The sequence below is a fragment of the Crocuta crocuta genome, unplaced genomic scaffold (assembly GCF_008692635.1).
Source record: "Crocuta crocuta isolate KB4526 unplaced genomic scaffold, BGI_CrCroc_1.0 scaffold71, whole genome shotgun sequence".
NCBI lineage: Eukaryota > Metazoa > Chordata > Mammalia > Carnivora > Hyaenidae > Crocuta > Crocuta crocuta.
This window is the reverse complement of record NW_027527548.1, coordinates 1577479-1591051: the sequence shown is the minus strand read 5'-3', so window position 1 is coordinate 1591051 and position 13573 is coordinate 1577479. Positions and strand designations below refer to the sequence as shown.

At 43.3% G+C, this 13573-nt stretch overlaps 1 pseudogene; it reads left to right on the top strand.

Moving 5' to 3' along the window:
• Window positions 1-10458: 10458 nt before the first annotated feature.
• LOC144233638 (ubiquitin-like FUBI-ribosomal protein eS30 fusion protein pseudogene) lies at window positions 10459-13509 on the top strand (annotated as a pseudogene).
• The last annotated feature ends 64 nt before the right edge of the window (window positions 13510-13573 follow it).

The window sequence follows — 13573 nt, the reverse complement described above, 5'->3', positions numbered from 1 at the left end:
GAAAGGACAGATGCTCTTGACTAAAAAAAAAAGGCAAACTGTATGCTGTTTTATTAGAAACAGCAAAAGCAGGGTAGCACTGGAAATACTGAGTGGGAAAAGCAAGTGACAATGACAGAATTAGGCAAAAATGGATTTCACACAATGATCAGTCTTATTTGAAAAGACCAAACTCTGTATCGATAAACAGTCAACCTGCCAGTAAGTTTAGCCCTTGTGCTTGTGTCTAGTGACATAGGATTGAAATATAAAATCCTAAAACTGATGGAATTACGAGGAGAAACAAATAATCTCCAGCTCAGTGGGAAACTTAGAAATTTTCAGAACAAGCAGTCAAAACATCAAGAAAAACACATGGAAGATTTGAATACCAGGGTTCACAAGCTTCATCGAATAGATTTATGTGGAGATAAATGTTTGCCTTTTTCAAACACACATGGTAACTTTACAGAAATTGTCCTTCTTTGAAATGATAGGGGTTTTTTTCTTTTAATCTCCCCCCTCCTTTTCTCCATTTTCGTATTTTTCTTTCTTGCCTGCCCGTGTTTGTTTTTATCTGTACCACCTGCTTCTCCTCCTTCTCCCAGGTAACCTTGCTAGCAGAGTGATTATATCCTTCTAATACTCTCTTCATGCTCATGAAGTCAGATGTAAATATATATGCCTACGTAGATTTCTCTCCCCAGCTCTTACAGAAATGGAACCATAGTTTATACATTTCTCTGCATCTTGCAGAGATGGAGGGTGGAAATGCCCTCGAGTCAAGAAATTTTTTTTTAGCGGTTGCGTAACCTGCCATGATACAAGTATATCACACTTTATTCAACCACTCCTCTGCCTATGCTGATGGTCACTGCGGGTGGGAACGTCCGCATCTCTATTTCTCTGGCATGGATTCCCAGGCATGGGGTTGTCGGTCAAAGAATATGCGGAGTTGTTTTATTTGGATAGTTGTTGCCAGACTGCTCTCCACCAAGGTCATAGCCACTGTGATGTGGTGAAGACAGCCCCTTCCCAGCCTCTACTAGGTGTTACCATGCTCCCGATTTGCTAGTCTGATGTGAGTAAAAACACTGTTTCATTATTTAATGTGCATTTTCCTGACTCCCAGGGAAGCTGAGTATCTTCTTAGGTTTATTCACCATTTGGGTTTGTTCTGTGAGAGCTTCTGACCATTGTTATTCTGATACTGATTTGCCAAAGCTCTTTGTGGATATACACATGAACCTTATCTGTCACCTTCACTGCAGATGGATAGAAAGGTCTTACAAAGGCTAGCTAGGTAGAGCACTGGATGCTTTCTTCTAAGATTGTAATTATTTTACTTCTTAGATTTAAGTCTTTAATGCAGTTGGAATTTATTTTTGTTTAAATGATGTGTGAAACAGCGTTCTGATTTTATCTCTACTATCCCTGTGCTGTCTAATACAGCCACGAACCACATGGGCCTTTTGGGCACTTGAAATGTGACCAGTACAACTGAAATGAACTGAAAGTTTAAAATATACACCAATTTCTAAGACTTAATGGGAAAAAAGAGGAATGTAAAATGCCTCATTACTAACTTATATTGATTGCACACTGAAATCATACTATTTTGTATATGTTGGATTAAGTATTAAAACTAATTTCACGTATTTCTTAAATATGTTTTTTAAAGAGTATTTACTTATTTTGAGAGAGAGAGAGAGACAGAGAGAATCCCAAGCAGGCTCTGCACTGTCAGCATGGAGCCTGATGAGGGGCGCAAACTCATGAACCCTGAGATCATGACCTGAGCCAAAGTCGAGAGTCAGGTGCTTAACCAAATGAGCCACACAGGTGCCCCTAACTTCACATATTTCTTTTTCACTCTTTTTACTGTGGCTGTTAGAAAATAAATTAATGACATACACAGCTTCCATTATATTTCTATTGGACGGCACTACTCCACATAATCTGTTTGCCAGAACTCTCTCTCTCTTCTTTAAAGTAGGCTCCATGTGCAACCGGGGCTTGAACTCACAACCCTGACTGGGATGGTCTACCCACTGAGCTCGATGCCCCGCCAGAACTATTTCTTAAACATGTTTGTTCTGTTTTACTTATTTCCAGTCGGCCTCGTGAGGGGTGTATGTGTTTTATCGCGTCTAGTAGACCTCGGCCTTATATTCGCCACTTCCTATCATCTTTGGAACAGTGGTCTTAGATTTGGAGAGATTCATAGTCATGAGTCCTGTCTCACCAGGCTTGGATCGGAACTCAGGCTCCGATCAGGTTCTACATCATCGTTGGGATGTAGGCATTGGGCCTTCGTGGGATGAATGAGAAGTGCGCTAGCTTCAGGTTCTGCGTGGGACTGCCTTTTCCATAGGCCTGGGTGGCACAGGCCTTTGGAGGCCTCCTCCAGGCAGCTCCAGGGCTTTGGAGGTTGTAGTGCCAGCAGTGGTTCCAAGGTCAAGGTCTTGTCGTCGGGGAGGGGCAGTGACAGGAATGAAGTTCTTTATCATCATACAGAACAGGTATAGTTGGGGGCATTACTTGGCCTTGCATCTGGCTTTTCAGCCCTCATAACAATAGCATGAGCTGCTCATTATCTCTTTAACAAATATGCTTGCTGCTTAATCACCAGAATTGGCTTGTATCCCTGACAACGTGGAACTTTGCTGATATACTGGGATTGTTTTCTTCGAAGAAAGCGATTTTTGATTCCCCCTACTATTCCTAAAATACCATCTTCTGTCTAAATGAATTCTCTCTTCTTTTTTTAAAATTTTTTAATGTTTTATTTATTTCTGAGAGAGAGAGAGAGAGAGAGAGAGAGAGCGTGAGCAGGGGAGGAGCAGAGAGAGAGGGAGACACAGAATCTGAAACAGGCCCCAGGCTCTGAGCTAGCTGTCAGCACAGAGCCCGACATGGGGCTCGAACCCACGAACCGTGAGATCATGACCTGAGCCGAAGTCGGACGCTTAACTGACTGAGCCACCCAGGCGCCCCATGAATTCTCTCTTCTTAATTTTTGTTTCCAGTTTATTTTCTGATTCTTTTTCTATTTCTCAAGGACCGCACTGCCTCGGCCTGGGCTCCCCAGAATTCAGAGCCCAGGGCAAAAGTTTACATGCTAACACTTCCTGGAGGAAACCAGGCTGAGGGAAAAAGCGAGTCAGGGAGGAGGAGAGCCAGGGCGAGCCGGGGCATTACTGAGAGTTTTGTAACTAGCATAGTTAGTTGCACGAACTACTCTGGCCTGGACCACCCCACTGGAGGAGACGGTGAGCAGAGTTTATCCACAGGCTCCTTCCTATCCCCCATCGAGAGCCCCTGGGACCAGTCTAAACAGTGCACATCTTGGTCTGTCTCTCCCTTTCCGTCAGCGCTACTGTGGGGCTCCTTAACCCGCTGTGTCGTCAAAGGCAGAGGCAACCATCAGGCTTATGGAGCAGGTAACCGCCCACTGCCCCCGCAGCCCTCCATCTCAGAATCGAGGCCGGCGAGTTAGGTGTGAGGTGAGTGTGCAGGGAGGTTGCAGGGAGAACGCCAGAGATCTGTGGCGGTGCATAAACTAAGTCTAGCACATTCCGGCCCTTGCACCATTCAGACCCTCTTTCACCCTCTTGTAACATCTGGAGCACATATAAGAATGAGACGCCTTCGCTTCTTCCCCAAGAGGGGATGCAAGCAAGGCAAGCCTTCAAGGTGGTCGCCTGTTCCAGCTCCTAAACAATTCTCAAGAGGGTTAGCAAACCAACGTACAGTTCTGCAGCCACAGCTCATTCCAGGGTAGTAATCTGTACTCATCATCTTCTTTCTCCGTCACCCATTCTAGATTTTCCTGCCCCGTGGCCATTACTTCAACTGGCATGTGCTGCTTGCCTGGTGGGGTGACTCAGAGCTTCCTCCTTTGCCTCGCCTTTGTCGAACTGTGGTTGGTACAATCACCCAGAATTTCCTGGAAGCCCCAAGAGATGCCCCATGATTCCCTGGGCTCAGTCCCCGGATAGCAGCTAGGTTAGTTCCTTGCGCTGCTGGGTTCCCAGCCCAGCCAGTAGTCATTTCTTACTTTGCTTCCGACTCCACTGGCATGAAGACTCCAACATTGCCAGGAGACGGTGGGAGGCTAAGCTTACCTCCTCTACTCATTTGTTCCTGGGGACTCCACGCCCACCATACGCAGGCCATTGGCTCAGGGCATACACCATATTCTGGGGGACAACATCCCAACCCCAAAACGTGTTGTAGCTGAGCTGGTGCCTTAACCAAACCTTGGACAGGGCACTCCACCATTCTATCAGGCTAATTGCTTTCGGTGATGGTGTACATGCTTGCTACTTAAAAGTATGTGTGTGGGGACAGGATTAGCAGCCTCGGTATTACATGGGAGCTTGTTAGAAATGCAGATGCCTGGGCCCCACCCCACAACTACTGAAACAGAATCTACATTTTATTATTTAATTAATTTATTTTTCAATGTTTATTTACTTTAAAACATTTTTAAAAAAATATTTCTTTATTATTGGGAGACAGAGAGAGACTGAGCATGAGCACAGGAGGGGCAGAGAGAGGGGAAGACACAGAATCCCAAGCAGGCTCCAGGCCATCAGCACAGAGCCCAACGCGGGGCTTGAACTCACAAACCGCAAGATCACGACCTGAGCCGAAGTCGGATGCTTAACCGACTGAGCCACCCAGGCACTCTGGTTTATTTACTTTTTGAGAGAGAGAGAGAGAGAGAGTGCAAGCCTGGGAGGAGCAGAGAGAGGAGACAGAGGACCTGAAGCAGGCTCCACACTGTCAGCACGGAGCCCGACAAGGGGCTCAAACTCACGAACCGTGAGATCATGGTCCCAAGAATCTGCATTTTAACAAGAGCCCTTGGTGATGTGCCTGCACGTTGAAGTTTGAGAATTGGTGTACAAAGTAAGACCGATAAATCATGTTCACCGAAGCAGGACAGTGCCTGGGGACACGGGCAGTGAGGGGTGACAGGCAGGGAAGATGAGGGAGTTGTGGGTGTGGCTCCAGATCTGAAGCAATGTTTAAACTGAATCAGATACAAGTATAAGTTCTCTTTGCTTATTCATGGAGTTACTTAAGGCTATCAGATTCCCTTGAAGTGTAACTTTTTCTGTCTCCATAAGTTGTCTGGTGAAGAGGTCTCCTTTTCTTTGTTTTCTAGATAATTTGTAACTATACTTTTGCTTTTCTTGGACCCAAGTGTTACTAAACAGTGTGCTTCTTACACTTAATTTCCAAGTAGTTAGTATGTTTTGGTAACTTTTGAAATTATTTACTTCTTTTTTTTTTTTTTTAACTGAGTGACAAGCAGAGAAGATAGTTGATGAAATATCTAATTTCTTGAATTCTTCAAGATTTTTCTATTACCCAGTAGATGATAAATTTTGGTAAATGCTCATTTGGTAAATTTGTGGTTAAAAACACCAAAAGAGAGGGATGCCTGTGTGCTTAATTGGTTAAACGTCTGACGCTTGATTTTGGCTCCGGTGTGATCTCACTGTGAGTTTGAGCCCCCAGTCGGGTGCTGACAGCTTGGAGCCTGCTTGGAGTTCTCTCTCTCCCTCTTTCTGCCCCTCTTCTGCTCACGAGAGAGCACACACGCACTCTCTCTCAAAATAAATGGGTAGACATTTTAAAAAACCACAAAAATATATGTTCTGCAATGAAGATATATTGTTTGGACTTGTGAATTATATTAGTAATTCTTCTATGCACCTATTTTCCTCTATCAGATCTATTGATTTTGAAAGAGATAGGTTGAAGTCTCCTGCTGAAACTGTCTTTTCACGAGATTCTCTTTGTATTTCTGATAACTTTTGCTTTCTACATTCACCTCCTGTGTTGTTTGGTGCAGAAAGTTTTCTGCCCATTACATCCTGTTCATAAATTGTGCAGTAATAGTGTCCTTCTTTATCCAATTGGGAATTTTAACCTTAAAACCCAACTTGTCTGGTAAGAATATTGCTCTTCTGGCCTTTTTTGTTTGTTTGCAGATCAAAGCCAGTTTCTGGGTCCTGAACACGTTGACACAGCAAGACATCAGCGTGGCCCTGAGCCTAGCTGCAGTGGCTGGGGTCGTGCTTTGCCTCTTTAACCTTCCTCTAATATGTGTCCTCCAGGAAACAGGAGTCCTGGAGTCCCATTGGCATCCTGGCGGAGTAGCTCCTGGAACTGAAATGAGGAAGTGGCACTTAGTGGCAGTGGCCGACAGGGCCAGACCCTGCCCAGGCCCCCCTTCGGGAGCGAAGGACTTATTCCCATGGCTGCTGGAAGTGCTGGCATCACAGAGTCATTAGGTGTTAGCTTTCTCAGGGTGGGGTGTTGGGCTGAACAGAACTGCCTCACCCAAGGTCATGCCCTTTCCCAGGGCAGCCTGAGTCCAATTACTGGTTGACAGGGGTGTATGCAAGGGCCCAGAGCCCCTCCCAGCAATTCAGGACGACTCTGAAGCATCCCTATAGCGTCAAAGCTCTTCGAGGAGCTCGCATCTGCTTTTTTTTGAATCTATGGAACAGCCCCCCTCTTCACGCTGCCCAGCCCTTCCTTCCCTTTCACGGATGTCCAGCCCCAGAGCGCCCCACATGCAAATCTCTGCTTGAGTCTTTCTTCTAAGAAACCCAGCTGTGACAAGAGGAGAGTTTCTTTACTCTCCTGGGATGCGTGCTGAAGAGTGAGGTGTCATAATATTAGTTACTATTTGTCAATGAATCAGGAAAAAAATGTGTGTGTGTGTGTGTGTGTGTGTGTATAAAAAGAGAGACCGAGAGAGAAGCTAATACGGCCCAAATCATAACAATGGGTGCCTGGAGATAGTTCATGCAGAGATGTTTCTTGTAGTGTTCTTCTGCTCTTCGGGGGGGATTTGAAATTCTACAAAATAGAAAGGTGAAAATAAAATCTCTTGACTCTATTTTTGTTAGGCGTCTCAGTGGAAGCAAAATTAGACTTGCATGTGCAATGCACTAACTTTACCTGGGGGCTCTTCATTATTTTTAATCTTTCATTTGTTTTTCTAATGTAGTTCTATAAATCTGTATGTCTTCCTTCGGATTCTCCTTTGGCCACATCTCATGGATTTTTATATTTTTCTGTTCTCATTGTTATTCATTAGAAATCATTAATAAGTTCTAGCTTGATTTTCTCTTTAACCCACTAGAGAGTTCAGAGAGTGAATTTTGGTATTTGAGTCTATCAGGTTTTGTTGGTGAAGTTTTTGGGGTTTTTTTGGCTGATGGTTTCTGGTTTTATTGCACTGTGCTCTATGTTGTGTTTTGGAATGTGGTGAATTTTCCTCTAGGAATTCCAGGGAGATGGTTCTTGAAGACAATCTTTCTGCCATCATCCTTCAACTTAAAACTAGCTACAGAACATTCTCTGGGGTAGGAAGCCTGTGAGTTTTAGGGTGGACGCAAGACCTTGCTTCTCTGGGGTCCAGAAGAAGGGAGCTGGCAGAGGAGCTTTCCACTTCTTGTCCAGCGAGGGCCTGGGTACTAGAAGCACAGAGCCCAAGAGTCATGGTCAGAAGGAAAGTGGTGAAATCTGGGAACATGTGATCTACAGGAATCCAAGTGTGTCCTGAGGGAGAGGCTGCACCCACCCCCACGAGGGTGCTTTGGGATCACTATTCTGGGGCACTTAAAATACTATGTGGGGAGGGGTGCCTGGCTGGCCCAGTCTCTTCATCTCAGGATTGTGAGTTCAAGCCACATGTCGGGCACGGAGCCTCCTTAAAAAACAAACAAGCAAACAAACAAACAATGCTGTCAGGGTGTAAACACTGTGCCGAATCCCCTCTGCCCCAGGAAAATGTCAGCTGAGGAGACTGGAGAGCAGAGGAAGTCCTTCTGGGCACCATGACTCGCCAGCTAAAGGGCCACTGAGCCAGCAGGGCAAAGGCCGCTGGGCCACCCCCCACCTGAGGGGCCAGTCCTGCCGAAGTCCCCAGTGGCTGACCGTGTGCCCCGATGAGCCAGCAAAGGAAAATACCAACATACAGATGGGGACCTAGAAGCGAGCAAGAGAAAGAACTGGAACATCACAGAGAACAGCAGGCACAGACCTACTGGAGGAGAGAGAGGGCCCCCTGCAGGGAAATCAGTGAGGAGCTACACACACAGGGCAGTACGCTCACTCACACTCACCGACACACGCGCGTCCTGGGCGGAGGGACACTCTCGCATCCACACTAGACGCCTCAGGAGAGGAGTCCGAGGAGGGTGGTCACCATTGGAGCCTGACATGGAATAAATACCGATGGAAAATTAACACAAAACACAAATCAAAAATTCAATGGAATGAGATGGAAATTATACAGTGAAATGAAAGAGGGTTGAGGGAACAATGCAGGAAACCAAATACTTGGATATTGGAAGTATTATTATTGGAATAATGGAAATTCAGAAAATGGAGGAAATGGAAGGCAAGCAATAATTAAACAGCTTAAAGGAGGGAGTTTTCCTTGAAAGTTTTCCAATAAATACTTGATCTGAAGATTTGAAGGGTTCACTGAATTCCAAACAGAACTTAGAAAAAAATAAAGCTCACCTCTAGGCATGTCCCGAAAAAGCGACTGAAGGCCAAGCATAAATACAAAGGTTCCCAGCTTCCAGCGTCGCCTGGGTGGCTCAGTTGGTTAAGCGGCGATTTTGGCTCAGGTCATGATCTCATGGTCCATGAGTTTGACGTGTCGGATTCTGTGCTGACAGCTCAGAGCCTGGAGCCTGCTTTGGATTCTGTGTGTGTGTGTGTGTCTCTCTCTCTCTCTGCCCCTCTCCTGCTCAGGCTCTGTCTCTCTCTCTGCCAAAATTAAATTAAATTTAAAAAAAAAAGAACGTTAAAAAATTTGGGGGCGTCTGGGTGGCTCAGTCGTTAAGCCTCTGACTTTGGATCAGGTCATGATCTTAAGGTCCTTGGGTTCAAGCCCCGTGTCGGGCTCTGTGCTTACAGCTCAGAGCCTGGAGCCTGCTTCAGATTCTGTGTCTCCCGTTGTCTGCCCCTCTCCCACTTGCACTCTGTCTCTCCCTCTCAAAAATAAATAAGCATTAAAAATAAAAAAAAAAAAGAGAGTTGGATGATCCAGGAGACCCTGGATTGTCCTAACATCAGATGTGGGGCAATGATGGGGTGTTTTCTTGATTCATCTTCCCTTACTGCAGTGTTTCGCAACCTTTATTTTTTTAAGTTATGGCTCCCCTCTGCCCTGAAAAGCCTTTTTAGATATTTTTTCCTCTAATTGTCCCCTTCCCCCTGAAATTTAATACCATAGATATACTGTATATCTGTTTATGTACTGTGGTCCTCTTAAGGCCACAAACCACTGCAATATCTAAGATTTTGGGTTGGACCCAAGAACCAATTCTCACCCCCTTGCGGGCAATATTGCTCCCGTTGAGAATGCATGCCTATTCCTGTATGAAAATCATTAAAATAAGCAAGGAAAAGGAGGTATTATAATTACAATGATCGATTTGGTTCTTTGACAGAAACATAGTGACATGCATAGCTGTGAAAAATGTTCCCCCAGCACTGTGCTTTAATGGGGGTTTATGAAAACGGGTGCCTAAAATGCCAAGGCCGGATTTGCAAGGCAGACCAGCTTTCAGAGACGTTGTGGTCTTTCATGTGCAATTAGAGCCCTCTGCTGGCCATTCCGGGAATGTCCCCCAGTAAATTAAATGTAGCTCATTCATTCACCTGCTATTTTTTCAGTATCCATAAGATGTCCTTGATGAGCTCCAGTCTTGGATTCGAGGTTTAGTAAGGTTTAATGAGTCATAATCACACAGCGGTAAGGGGCAAAACTAGAATTAAAAGCCAGGTTTGCCTGAATCCATAGCCCAGAGTCTCCTCCTCTGGAGGTCGAGATTCATCTCTCCATCTATAAATGTCTAATTTGTCCAAAAGTCTACTCTTCCTTTATTGCTTTTTTTCACGTTTATAAAAAAATCAGTTGGGGATATTTGTATGGGTCTATTTCTGGATTCTCCATTTTGTTACATTGATCTATGTGTCTACATTCACCAATACCACACAGTCTTGATTATTCTAGCTTTATCATAAATCTTCAGCAGATCGCCTTCCATTTTATGCTTCCTTTTCAAAATTGTTTTAGCTCTTCTAGTTCCTTTCTCTTTCCATATAAACTTTAGAATAATCTTCCTATATCTACAAAAAAACCCTCTTGTTAGGATTTCTAAAAAAAATTTAAAAATGTTTATTTATTTTTAAGAGAGAGACACACACCCCAAGCAAAAGCAGGGGAGGCGCAGAAAGAGACAGGGAGACACAGAATCCGAAGCAGGCTCCAGGCTCTGAGCTGTCAGCACAGAACCTGACACAGGGGCTTGAACTCACGAATTAAGAGATCATGGCCTGAGCTGGAGTTGGTCACTTAACTGGCTGAGCCACCCAGGTGCCTCTCCTGTTAGGATTTTAATATCAACTGCATTAAACCTGTATATCAGTATGGGGAGAAATGACATCTTTACTGTGGTTGAGTTTTCCAATCCACAAACAAGGTATGTTTATCCATTTATTTATTTAGATCATCTTTGATTAGCACTTTGTACTTTTCAGCATGCAAGTTCTGCACATTTTGTTAGATTTACACCTACCCATATACTTTTTTGGGAAGCAGTTTAAAATGGTATTGTATTTAAAATTTTGGTGACCATGTGTTCACTGTTGGCATACTGAAATACAGCTGAGTGTCGTGCGTTTACATGTGGCCTTATTGAACTCACTAGTTCTAGGCGGGTTTATTTTCCTTTTCTTTACTGGAAGATTCCTTGGGTCTTCTACTTAGACAATCATGCCATCTGCAAATAAGGGCAGTTTTAATTTCTTCTTTTCTGATCTGTGCTTTTAAATTTCCTTTTATTGCCTTCCTAGACTGGCTAGAACTTCCAGCACTATGTTGAATAAGGGTGGTGAGAGCAGATATCCTTGCTTTGTTCCTAATCTTGGGAGGGAAGTCTCTCACTATTAAGTCTCAACATTGGTTGTGGGTTTTAGTAGATGCTCTTTATCAAGCTGCCATCTATTCTTACTTTTCTGAGAGTTTTTGTCATGAATTTAAAATGCTTTTTGTCAAATAATTTTTCTCCATTGGTTGATACAATGTGATTTATTTTTAGTTTCTTAAGATGAGGGATTACATTGATTTTGAATATTAAACCAGTCTTGCATCCTTGCAATAAAACCCATGGTATATAATTCTTTCATATATTCATGTCTTTTCATATAATTAATGAATACTTCTATTTACTAATCTTTTGTTGAAGATTTATGTCCTTATAGTCAAAGGAATATTAGTCTGTAATTTTTTTGGATTGTATATATATTTTTACTTTTCGGGTTTTGGCATCAGTGAATATTAGCGTCACAAACTAAACTGGGAAGTGTTTTCTTTGATTTTTTTGGAAGAAAATGTGTAGAATTGGTGTCAATTCTTCATTAAACATATGTAGAATTCTCTGGTGAAATCATTTGGGCCTGGAGATTTCCTTGGGGAATTTTTATATTTCACTTCACTTCACTTCATTTAATTATTTCATTTCATTTCATTTTTAGAGGAGTGAGTGCAAGCTGGGGAGAGGCAGAGGGAGAGGAGAGAACCCTCAGCAGGCTCCACACTTAGCACACAGCCCAACACTGGGCTTGATCCCACAACAATGTGAGCCGAAATCAAGAGGCCAAAGCTCAACCAACTGAGCCACCCAAGTGTCCCTTTTTGGGGAGTTTTTACATTACAAATTCAATTTCTTCAATTCTATTTGATATTGTGTGAGTTGTGGTACTTTGTAGAGGTTCTTTTTTTTTTTTTTTTTTTACTGGAATGGGCTTATTTAATTTATCACATTTATGGGTATAAAGCTGTTCATTGATTGCTCTGTTATTTTGATGTCTGTAGGGTGTGTCATGATATCACATTTCATTACTGATATTGGTAGCTTGTGTTTTCTCTCTTTTTCTGTATCAATCTTTCTACAGGCTTGTCAATATTATCGATCTTTTTAAAAAACCAGTTCTTAACCTCCTTTGCTTTTTTTACTATTTTTTTTTTTAATGTCATTGGTATCTTCTATTATGTCTTTCCTTGCTTGCTTTGGGTTTATTTTAGTCTTCCTTTTCTAGATTCTTGGATTGTGATCTTAGATTATGTCTCTCTTTTATTTTTTTTTTAAGTTTCATCTGCTTAAGTAATCTCTGCACCCAACATGGGGCTCGAACTCACAACCCAGAGATTGAGAGTAGCTTGCTCCTCTGACTGAGGCAGCCAGGCGCCCCTATGTTTTTCTTTTAAAGTATGTTTTTTTGTGTATCCCACATATTTTGGTGTGTTGTATTTTTATTTTCACTTTGTTCAGTGTACTTTTATTAATTCTCTTGAGACCTCCTCTTTGGTTTATGGATTATTAGACACATGCTGCTTAGTTACCAAGTGTTAGGAGATGTTCATGTTAAATTTTTTCTACTGATTTGATTCCACTGTGATCAGAGAAAACAGCCTATATGATTTTTAAAATTTGAGGTTTATGTTATGGTCTACTGTCAAATAGATCCTGTTGTTTGATGGTGTTAATTAAATTCTATATCTTTTAAAAAATGTTTATTTTGAGATGGAGAGAGAGCGCACGAGCGGGGAGGGGTAAAGAGAGAGGGAGAGAGAGAATCCCAAGCAGGCTCCACACTGTCAACACAGAGCCCTAGGTGGGGCTCAAACCCACAAACCATGCGATCATGACCTGAGCCAAAATTAAGGGCAGGACACTTAACCAGCCAGGCACTCCTGAATTCTATATCTTTGACAATTTTATGTTCCTATCAATTATTAAGACAGGGTGCTCAAGTCTCTAACTACTAACTGTGGATTTGTTTCTTTCTCCTTAATTCCATCCGTTTCTGCTTTACCTATTGGCAGATCTGGTTAGTTGTTGTTTTGGTACATACACAGTAGGATTTCTGTGTTTACTTTTAGTATCATGTAATGTCTCTTTGTGTCTTTGGTAACTTTTTTCTTAGATGCTTATTTTATTTGATATTAATATGACCACTCCTGGCTCTTTCTCGATCCCATCTTCTCAGTTGTAGCTCCAGGGGTCACAGTTCAGTCACTGACACGCAGCTCTCTGTCTGTGCCCTGGAGCTACACACCCTCAAGGTGACTGGCCAGGAGGCTGTTGCCCAGATCAAGGCTCATGTAGCCCCGCTGGAGGGCATCGCTCTGGAAGATCAAGTAGTGCTCCTGGCAGGCACACCCCTGGAGGATGAGGCTACCTGAGGTCAGTTTGGCATGGAGGCTCTGACCACTCTGAAGTAGCCAGCCCCATGCGTGGAGGTAAAGCCCATCATTCCCTGGCCCGTGCTGGGAAAGTAAGAAGGCAGGCTCCCAAGGTGGCCAAACAGGAGAAAAAGAAGACAGACCGAGCCAAGCGGCAGATGCAGTACAACCATTACTTTGTCAAAGTTGTGGCCACCTTTGGCAAGATGAAGGGCCCCAATGCCAATTCCTAAGGCCATTGTAATCCTGGCTTTCCCCAATGAAGCCACTTAGTCCAGTCAAAAAAAGAAAAAAAAA